Here is a 9,530-nt window from a genome sequence, read left to right as displayed (position 1 = left end):
AGAGAGAGAGAGAGAGAGAGAGAGAGAGAAAGACAGAGAGCGAGAGAGTAAATAGTAAATTATATTATATAGTTATATAGTATTTACTATATAGTAATTATATAGTAAATAGTAAATGCTTCATAGTAAATACTTTCATAAGAAACTGTTCATGGAAGACAAAAAACAAACATAGTTGCATAGTGGTATTCAGTAAAACAAAGACCCCCTCTCAAGTTACCTGTATACATATATATATACAGGTAACTTGAGAGGGGGGTCTTTATTTTACTGAATACGATTATTTTTGCTTTTTTGTCTACCACGAACAGTTTCTTATGAAAATATTTACTATGAAAGGTGTAGGAGTAATGCACACCAAACCTTTATGACTTGCTGAAGCAACATTTATTAAATGCTTTCAATATGAAATCAAGCTCTTTCTTTTCCAAAAACATGACCTAACGCAGGAACATGGTTCCATTTAAATTACTCTAGTGTGTTATTCATACTACTGAATGTGCAATAGCTGTGGCTCACAACCTGCTCCCATAGTGATTACTGCTACAGCTTACTTACTGCTGCCAAATATTACTGCCACCACTTATTTCTCGCAGTGTTTTCTCAGGATTATCCTTTTTGTTTCAATTGAGCAACCTTTTGTGTCACCAAAGGTTTCATAGTCATGCCAAAACTGCCAGCTTTGTGAACTGTGGAGTTCACATGAGAAAAGGCTGCACTTCTCGAGAAATGGTATTCTGCCTGTAAAATAACCACTTTGGATCAGTTTAAGAAGCTGATACTGTTAGATTAATTAAGGCTTGTGCCCCTGCTAGGCTTGTTGTGCATTTAAATGAGCAGAAAGTTTTCTCACATATGGAAGCTGCTGTTTGGGCTGATGAATAAGTGGTAAGACACACTTCAGCATGAGCTAAAGCAAAACACACGTTCTGAGGTCTATAGGGCATCTAAGAATGCCCCAACTGAAACACATGAGTGTTACTATTGTCGTGACACTGGATACCTGATTGCAGTATGACCTAAGCTAAGGCAGAAAACTCAAAGGAAGCTTCAAGTGCATACCAAAGCAGTTGGTTTAATTGATGCCCCTTCACTGTCATGTGATTCTCCATCTTTATTAACTCAGAATGATGCTTCATTCAAACCTTTTGTAATAGATGGAACCGTGTTACTATCTCCATTTTTTTAACTTCAGCGTCTCATTCATATTTTAAGGGATACAGATGCTGCTCGACCTTTTAAGACTCAGTTGTCCTGTTGTCTGAGACTATGTACAGTTTCAGGTAGAGTACTAGATCCAACATACACGTTGAAGTGTTGTATTGCTAACAATAATGCCAGAGCCTCTTTTTTAATTGTGCTTTTTTAATTGAGCTGATGACGATAGATTTTGGCAGCAAAGTAGGCAACCAGATGTTCAATCTACCCTCCTGTAACAACACTGCTCATGTGTCAATGGCATTGGCCTTGAGTTTAAAGGGCCTTGTGAATTCAGGGACCAGCAGAACCGAAGAAGAACATAGGAATTCTTTAACAGCATCAAATGCTGACTGACACTCAGAAGACCAAAAAAAGAGGACAGACTTATGCAGAAGACTGGTTAAGTGGACACGAACAATACACAAAATAGGTGGAGAGGCACGAAAGACATAATCCGCACAGCACAGAAACAACAACAGAGGGCACTTGTGAATGGATGGTGAATGGATGAATGAGGTAAAACAGTTTTTTCTAAGGTTTGCCAGTGACTCTCCTCCTGCCACATTGTCTTCTGCTCTATCTCCAGTGGTCTTGTCTCTTAATTCAGGATGACTACAGCCACCTTCATTCACAGCCCATACATCCGCCATACCAAGTATTAACACCTCACCTGATTTGAACATTCCTCGCCCCCCCAGCCCAGAAGCATTAACACCTAAGCCAACAGGAATGTTCCTTCCCCAACCCCCTCACTCAGGACTAGCCCAGCAGTGTTAACACCTCACCTGATATGAATGTTACTTCCCTTCCCCCACTCAGGACTAGCTGAGCAGCATTAACACCTCAGCCGACAGGAATGTTCCTCCCCCCACTCAGGATCAGGCCAGCAGCAGAGTACCAACATTCACTGCTGACCAGGTGAAGAAGGAGCCGAGGAAACTCAAGCAGTGTAAAGTCGCAGGTCCGGAGGGCATTGAGCCTAAGGTCCTGAAACTTTGTACTGAAAGACATCCTCCAGTATATCTTCAACCTGAGCTGCAGCCAAGAAAGGGTCTCAGTAAGGTAGAAACTTCTTGTGTGTTTCCTATCCCTCAGAAAAAGTACCCGGTGGCATTGAAGGACTACTGTCCAGTTGCTCTGACCTCCCACCTGACGATGACTTTGGAAAAACTGATGTTGATCCACCTGAGATCACTGGTTAGAGCTGCCCTGGACCTCCTGCTGTTTGTTAATCAGGATGATGGATGGAGTGGATGATACAGTTATCTACCTGCTGGATATGGTGTACTTCCAACTGGACACAACAGGCAGCTCTGTGAGGATCATCTTCTTTGAATTCCCAGTGCATTCATCACCCCACAGCCTCTGAAACTAAGGGAGAAACTGCAGCAGATGCAGGTGAATTAATCAATCATCTTGTGGATAATGGACTACCTGACTGGTCGACACCAGTTTGTGCGACTGCAGGGCTGTGTTTCAGGCATGGGCACATGCAGAGCAGGGCCTCTTCAGGGGACTGTATTAGCACCATTCCTGTTCAACATTTACATCTATGACTTCAGATACAGCTCAGGCACATGCCATCTGCAGAAATTCTCAGATGAAATGGCCATTGTGAGGTGTGTCAGGAATGGCTAAATAAAGGAAGTTGGTGTCTGACATTATCAACTGGTGTGAACTGAACCAACTGCAGCTCAGCATCAGTAAGCTGGAGGAGATGGTGGTGAACTTTTGGAAACTAAGACCTTCCCTGTCACCAGTCACCATTAATGGAGTGGATGTGTAAGTGGTTGGTACTTACATGTACCAGGGCGTGCACTTATTTGACAGACTTGACTGGGGTTCTAACACCTGTGCAGTATTCAAGAGCCATCTGTACTTTCTGAGGAGACTGAGATCCTTTGGAGTGTGCACTCCTTTGGATGTTCTACCAGTTTGTTGTCACTACCGCTATATTCTATGCTGTTGTGTGCTGGGGCAATGGCATCAACAAAAGTACACAAGGTTTCCAAAAAAACACATGTCCATCAGTTGTGTAAGCAAAGTGCTTTGCATATATTTCCAACCCATGGTCTATATTTATGCAGACCCTGAGAAATGATCAAAACTATACTAATAATAATTCTAGCTCTGTAGAGAATTTTATCAGACTATACTGAAACCGCTTTGAATTGCATTGTATCTATAAGTTTCTTTTAATCTGTGGCTTTTACTCAGTGTTTTTCATGCTGACTATTTTGTATACATGACTGACCCATAAACTTGACTTTTTTTTCTGGATTTTCTACCAATACTTTTAAAATACTGAATCAGTAATTATTTTTGAAGATAACAGATCCATATTCAGTCTGAAGCATTTTACATTTTGCATAATCTATTGTTTCTTAACTCAAACCACTTTCCCTTTCAGACTCTTCAGTGAGGATTTAAGCCTCAAATCCAGTCACAGAATAACTGGGTCCTCATATATCTAAAAATGGCCTACATATTTCGTAAGTTATTAGAAATTATTTTAATGAAAGAATTCAGTTGTGAAAATAAGATTGTTCCAAATCCAATAAAAGTTTCATATATTTCAATATATTTCTGAACCTATAATTATGTTGAGGTTTTCTTCTTTATAGCTGTTGGTTCATCTATAGATGCAGGTAAGACATTAGACACCAAAAGGTACTTTACAAGTAGTTTGTGAGATTTGAACCCCTTTTGGGTTGCCTTAATTTAATGAACCTTTTATCATTTTATATTATTCTAACCTGTCACTTTTAACTATGTTTTCATATATTTTATAACAGATTTTATGCCCCTTTTTGGAAAACTGCAACTAGTACTTATTGGATCCCATGGTGCAGGAAAAAATACAGTTGGGAATACAATTCTTAGGAAAAATGTCTTTATATATAAGACAACATATGAAAGACATTATGCTAGGAGAGAGAGCGTGCAATATTTGGAAGAAAAATAACCATAATTCGAGTGCCTGGCTGGTCTGGAGACTTGAATCCTGAAGAGGGACAGTCTGAAATCAGTCAGGAGATACGAGATTGCATGAAGGAATTTAAAAATGGGCCACATGTGATCATTTTATGTGTTACAGCAAAGTCAACTATGACAAACAGAACAATTAAGACACTGCAGTCACTCCTCACAGAATCAGTATGGGATCACACAATCTTAGTTTTCACTAAAGGACAAAATTTGACAAAGGAAAACATTGAAAAACATATAAGTAAGGAACTGCAAGTGCTATGGGAAATGTGGGAAAAGGCACCACATTCTTAGGCAATGGGCAACCTTTGAACAGTCTAGAAGGCTGATTGAAGGAGGAGATGATTCAAGGAAAAAAGCTCCCTTTCACTTTCGCATACCAGAGTCATGGAGGCCAGAGGATTTACAAACCGAGAGAACAAATCTGCTCATGAGAATTAACAGTCGAATTAATTTTATCGACAAGGATGAATCAAAAGACATAAAAAATAGAGCACAGGTGAATTCTGAAAGAACAAGAATGAAAACTCTCCGAAAATTCATAGAAGAACAGTGCTTAGCTTCTAGCATTACAGATGGGGAAAGTCAACCATATGACACACTCCTTAATTCAAAACCACAACACTGGAGGAAAGGCGTAGAGGCAATTTAGTAGAAGCAACAACTTTTGAGTTTGATACTGATAACCAGTCAACAGTGAGAACACCACCTCCCTACTCTGGCACCAAAGAAATCTTCTTAAACAGTAGGTGTTACAATCATGGTTTACATCTATTTTAAAATAGTTTGATAATTGTTGAACTAATGTTCATGAAAATGTTTTATAATTTTTCATTGTTCTTATTATGTTTAATGTGACATTTCAGACAAAAAGTGAAATTCATTGTGATCCATAGAGTATGTAAAATTGATAGTCTCTTAGGTGAAAAGACCAGTACTGTTTCAAATTGCTAAATTGTTTTATTCTCACTGTTTTGGCTGTGATTCATGTAAATGCCTAAATCCAGAAAAATGATAAGTGGATAAAAACAGAAATGTCTTTATCTAGGTAGAGAATATGCATGAGGTGTTACATTATAATAGCATGCAGTCACATATAAGATAGTTGAATTACAGTGTATACATTAATGTTTACAAAATGTGTTTCATATATCTATCATACTATTAATCTAAACAGCTGGTAGATTGAAATGCATAGCTGGTGTTGATTGTAAAATTTATTATTTTTTAAAATTAATATGGATGTCTCACATTTATTACTTTGTAAGATAATACGTTATCTGTATCTGTTCTTAGAATGTGACATGATTTTCCTTTTTAAGGTTTGACCTTCACATCAAGTCCATGTAGGCAAGACTTGCGTGGTTGGGGCTGTACTCTTGTTAATGTCTTGGAAGAGCTAAAGGATCAACAGTTTGAAAGTGTGAAGGCCATAATCAGTTTCAAAAATGAGAGGAAAATTCCCAGAAGCAAACTGGATGGCAGAAGAGCTGATGTAGCAGAGCTTATGATTCAGACATGGGGTGAATACCAGTGCATCATCCATATACGTGATGTCATGAAGGGAATCCCACGCAATGACCAGGCCATAACAAGCCTAATCATGCCATTCCTGAAGGAGATAGGAGAGAAATGGTAGCCTGAATAATTTATTCTTTCATGGAATCCAGTCAGGGATGCTTAGTGTTACCTGTACAACTTAATTACAGATTTTGTGAGATGTTATATTTTTTGGTGATATTAAGCTATTCTTTGAAAATGTTTAGTGTGGTTGAAGTTCATTTCATGTTTAGAAAAATTGTCATCAGAAGCCATGTGCACTGAGATTAAAAATTTTACAGTTCCTTGAAGAAGTGTTAATTTGCTTCTTCATTTCACAAAGTAATATAGATACATCAGACTTTTGTCTCCATAATAAGGGATACATTAAGAAATAATATATAATATATATATAGATATATATATCTATATCTATATATATCTATCTATCTATCTATCTATCTATATATATATATATATATATATATATATATATATATATATATATATATATATATATATATATATATTGAAGAGATTTGATTAGGTGGTTTACATTCAGGGGCTGGAGATAGATCAACAGCAACTTTATTCACGCCAAAAAAAGTAAAAACATTATTCATTAATAATTCATTTGTCTAGTGTTGTGCTTACAGTGGTAGTCTTATTGTTGAGCTTCACTCTATCTATAGATTACAGGAAGAATGCTCATTTCCACAGGTTTTGCATTTGATGAGTTTGAGCAGCTTAGATCAAGTTACACAACATGAGATTCATGATGACATTTTACGGAGCGTCCCCGTTTCCCTGACTGCCTTACTTCCATGTTTTCCTGTTCCTGTGTATTTCTATGGTTCCCTGCCTCCGCCTCTTTAGCGCCAACTGTTCCTTGTTTGTCTGTCATTAGTGTTCCTCTCTCTCTCTCTCTCTCTCTCTCTCTCTCTCTCTCTCTCTCTCTCTCTCTCTCTCTCTCTCTCTCTCCCCCCCCCCATATCTAGCCCTATTTGTTGTGCTTTCTCACTTCGCTTTCATTAAAGTATTGTCTGGTTTTCCCTTCATTGTATGTCTTTCTGTAACTCTCTGGTCTTCCCTCAAGTTATGTTAAGATTGCCTTTTTAGTCTAGTTAGTTGCTTGTCTAGATAAGTATTCCTGTTCAGTATATTTCCCTGTCTTTGTATTGCGTTATTCTTGTTAGTCATGCTCGTGGGTTTTATGTTTTGCTGATACTTTTCTGTTAAGTTATGCCTTTGTATTTGGTTTCCTTAGTTTCTGTTTTTATTTCAGCTATTCATCCTCACACTGTTAGCCTGTTAGTTTTTTGTTTATTACATTTGTTCTATTCTGGATGATTTGTTTCTAAGGGTAGTTTGTTCCTTTTATTAAACCTTGTATTTATCCTGTCTGGTCGTATACTCGTTCTTAATATTTGTCATCTCCACTTTTATACACTCATACATCCAAGGCGAGTTTACTTCGCGCATGTTACAGTATCTATTATTATTATTAGTTAAGCACACATTAAGCACACATTTATTAATTTACAGCACATTTTGACAAAGTATTCATGCAGTGTTTAACATATAGTCACCTTAAAAATAACCTTTTCAATAATACACGTGATGGAAAATATTATTCCATTATGTATTATCATGTGATTCATATGTAATGATTCCTATATAATCATGTTAATCCTTTCATTATATTATCCTATATGAATATTTTATTTTGCACACTGTCTCTGTATATTGTGTGAACAAATATACATGCGTCGTGACCTGCAAGTGTCGTAAAGAGGGATTAGGCTTATTTTATCTTGCAAACTGTGTGTGTCCTGGTGAGTGCTCTGGTACTGCAGGAATGTTCATCGCCATAAGGAGCAGGGAATGGGTAAACAGGGATACAGAGCATCCCTCTCTGGGGGTGAAGTTTAGGTATAAGGAGCAGGGAATGGGTAAACAGGGATACAGAGCATCCCTCTCTGGGGGTGAAGTCTAGGTATAAGGAGCAGGGAATGGGTAAACAGGGATACAGAGCATCCCTCTCTGGGGGTGAAGTTTAGGTATAAGGAGCAGGGAATGGGTAAACAGGGATACAGAGCATCCCTCTCTGGGGGTGAAGTCTAGGTATAAGGAGCAGGGAATGGGTAAACAGGGATACAGAGCATCCCTCTCTGGGGGTGAAGTCTAGGTATAAGGAGCAGGGAATGGGTAAACAGGGATACAGAGCATCCCTCTCTGGGGGTGAAGTCTAGGTATAAGGAGCAGGGAATGGGTAAACAGGGATACAGAGCATCCCTCTCTGGGGGTGAAGTTTAGGTATAAGGAGCAGGGAATGGGTAAACAGGGATACAGAGCATCCCTCTCTGGGGGTGAAGTCTAGGTATAAGGAGCAGGGAATGGGTAAACAGGGATACAGAGCATCCCTCTCTGGGGGTGAAGTCTAGGTATAAGGAGCAGGGAATGGGTAAACAGGGATACAGAGCATCCCTCTCTGGGGGTGAAGTCTAGGTATAAGGAGCAGGGAATGGGTAAACAGGGATACAGAGCATCCCTCTCTGGGGGTGAAGTTTAGGTATAAGGAGCAGAGCCACTCTACCCCTTTAGAGCTTTTGCTTCAGAGCATTAGCTCTCACACAGCTGTGTTTTGTATGTCCTATTTTCTTTACTAAATTACTCTTTTAATCACATCTGACTTGCTGTTTATTTAAATTTCCACCACATACATTAAAGCTGATGTGACAGTTAAATATGCTAAATATTGCCAGCATTGATTCAAATATGTAATATTAGACTGAATAGTTTTGAGCAATACTTTTCAGTGAAAAAAGCCTCCCATAAACCACCTTAGAAAAACCTTTTATTCAGAGAAATTGTGGATTTTTTGGAGGAACTAGCTACTGGAACCGAATATATTTTGATGGCCAGCCTACCCAAAGTGAAGAATCTTCATGCAGAAGACTGAAGACGTTTTTCCTCAACAGGTAGGACAGATTTACACACACACACACATGCATACACACTACATATATACACAGATTGCATTGATTTGGACAATTATTTTATTTTGATATAATCGTGTGACCTTTTATTTATTTTTTTGTTGTAACCCCTGGTGATTGTGAAAGAAAAAAGAACAATAACACATGGATGACAACTAAACTTGTTCAAATTTAAACCTAGTTTCTGATTTCTTAATTATTATTAGTTTACTAGCCTTCATCTACTCCTATTCGGATCTAGAAGTAAGCCATTCAACCCATTCATGTGACCCATGTGACTGGAATGGAGCGATGTTCACTCAAAGCTTCTGTAATCACTCCGCTCCACCTCTACTCCAGCTTTTCTTATTCGTCACTCGCTCCATACTCACAACACTCTCTATTCTTTAAGCTCAAACTCTGTTCCATTGTCTCTGTTTTGCCCATTCCTTGCTCCGTGCTTAAGGGAAAAATGCTTCCATTTTAACATGTTAAAAAATCAGTCCTTTGCTTACTAAAATGAGGTTAAAGACAACACTTTAAGAAAGGTGTCATTTTTTGTTGAACTGAAGAACAACTAGCAGCAGGCTGAAAAAATATTTTCATCTAAAATTATTTTAAGCAAAAATAATATTTAGCCTATTGTGCATTGTGCAGGTACATGTCCATGTAGATGGAAATCTATGTCATGATTTTGAGACATGTATCTTTAGTTCCACAGCAAATCCTTTGTGGTAATGAAAACCTCACTGTACTGGTGTTCACCCTTGGGAGCTTTAATTAGGGACTTTTATTTTTGATCATTTTCAGGGAGCTGGAAATCTT

At 38.2% G+C, this 9,530-nt stretch overlaps 1 long non-coding RNA gene across 2 annotated transcripts; it reads left to right on the top strand.

Annotated features, from left to right (window-relative positions):
* Positions 1–225: 225 nt before the first annotated feature.
* LOC145643562 (uncharacterized) lies at positions 226–6,094 on the top strand. Of its 2 annotated transcripts, XR_014116000.1 has the most exons (5): positions 226–2,598; positions 3,611–3,692; positions 3,825–3,848; positions 3,996–4,933; positions 5,511–6,094. It is a non-coding gene; the product is annotated as an uncharacterized LOC145643562 (long non-coding RNA). The 2 variants fall into 2 exon arrangements; XR_014115999.1 differs by having other exon boundaries at positions 226–3,692.
* The last annotated feature ends 3,436 nt before the right edge of the window (positions 6,095–9,530 follow it).

Source organism: Electrophorus electricus, chromosome 13 (genome assembly GCF_041902795.1).
Source record: "Electrophorus electricus isolate QZ-2024a chromosome 13, ASM4190279v1, whole genome shotgun sequence".
NCBI lineage: Eukaryota > Metazoa > Chordata > Actinopteri > Gymnotiformes > Gymnotidae > Electrophorus > Electrophorus electricus.
This window is presented reverse-complemented; position numbering and strand designations above follow the sequence as displayed.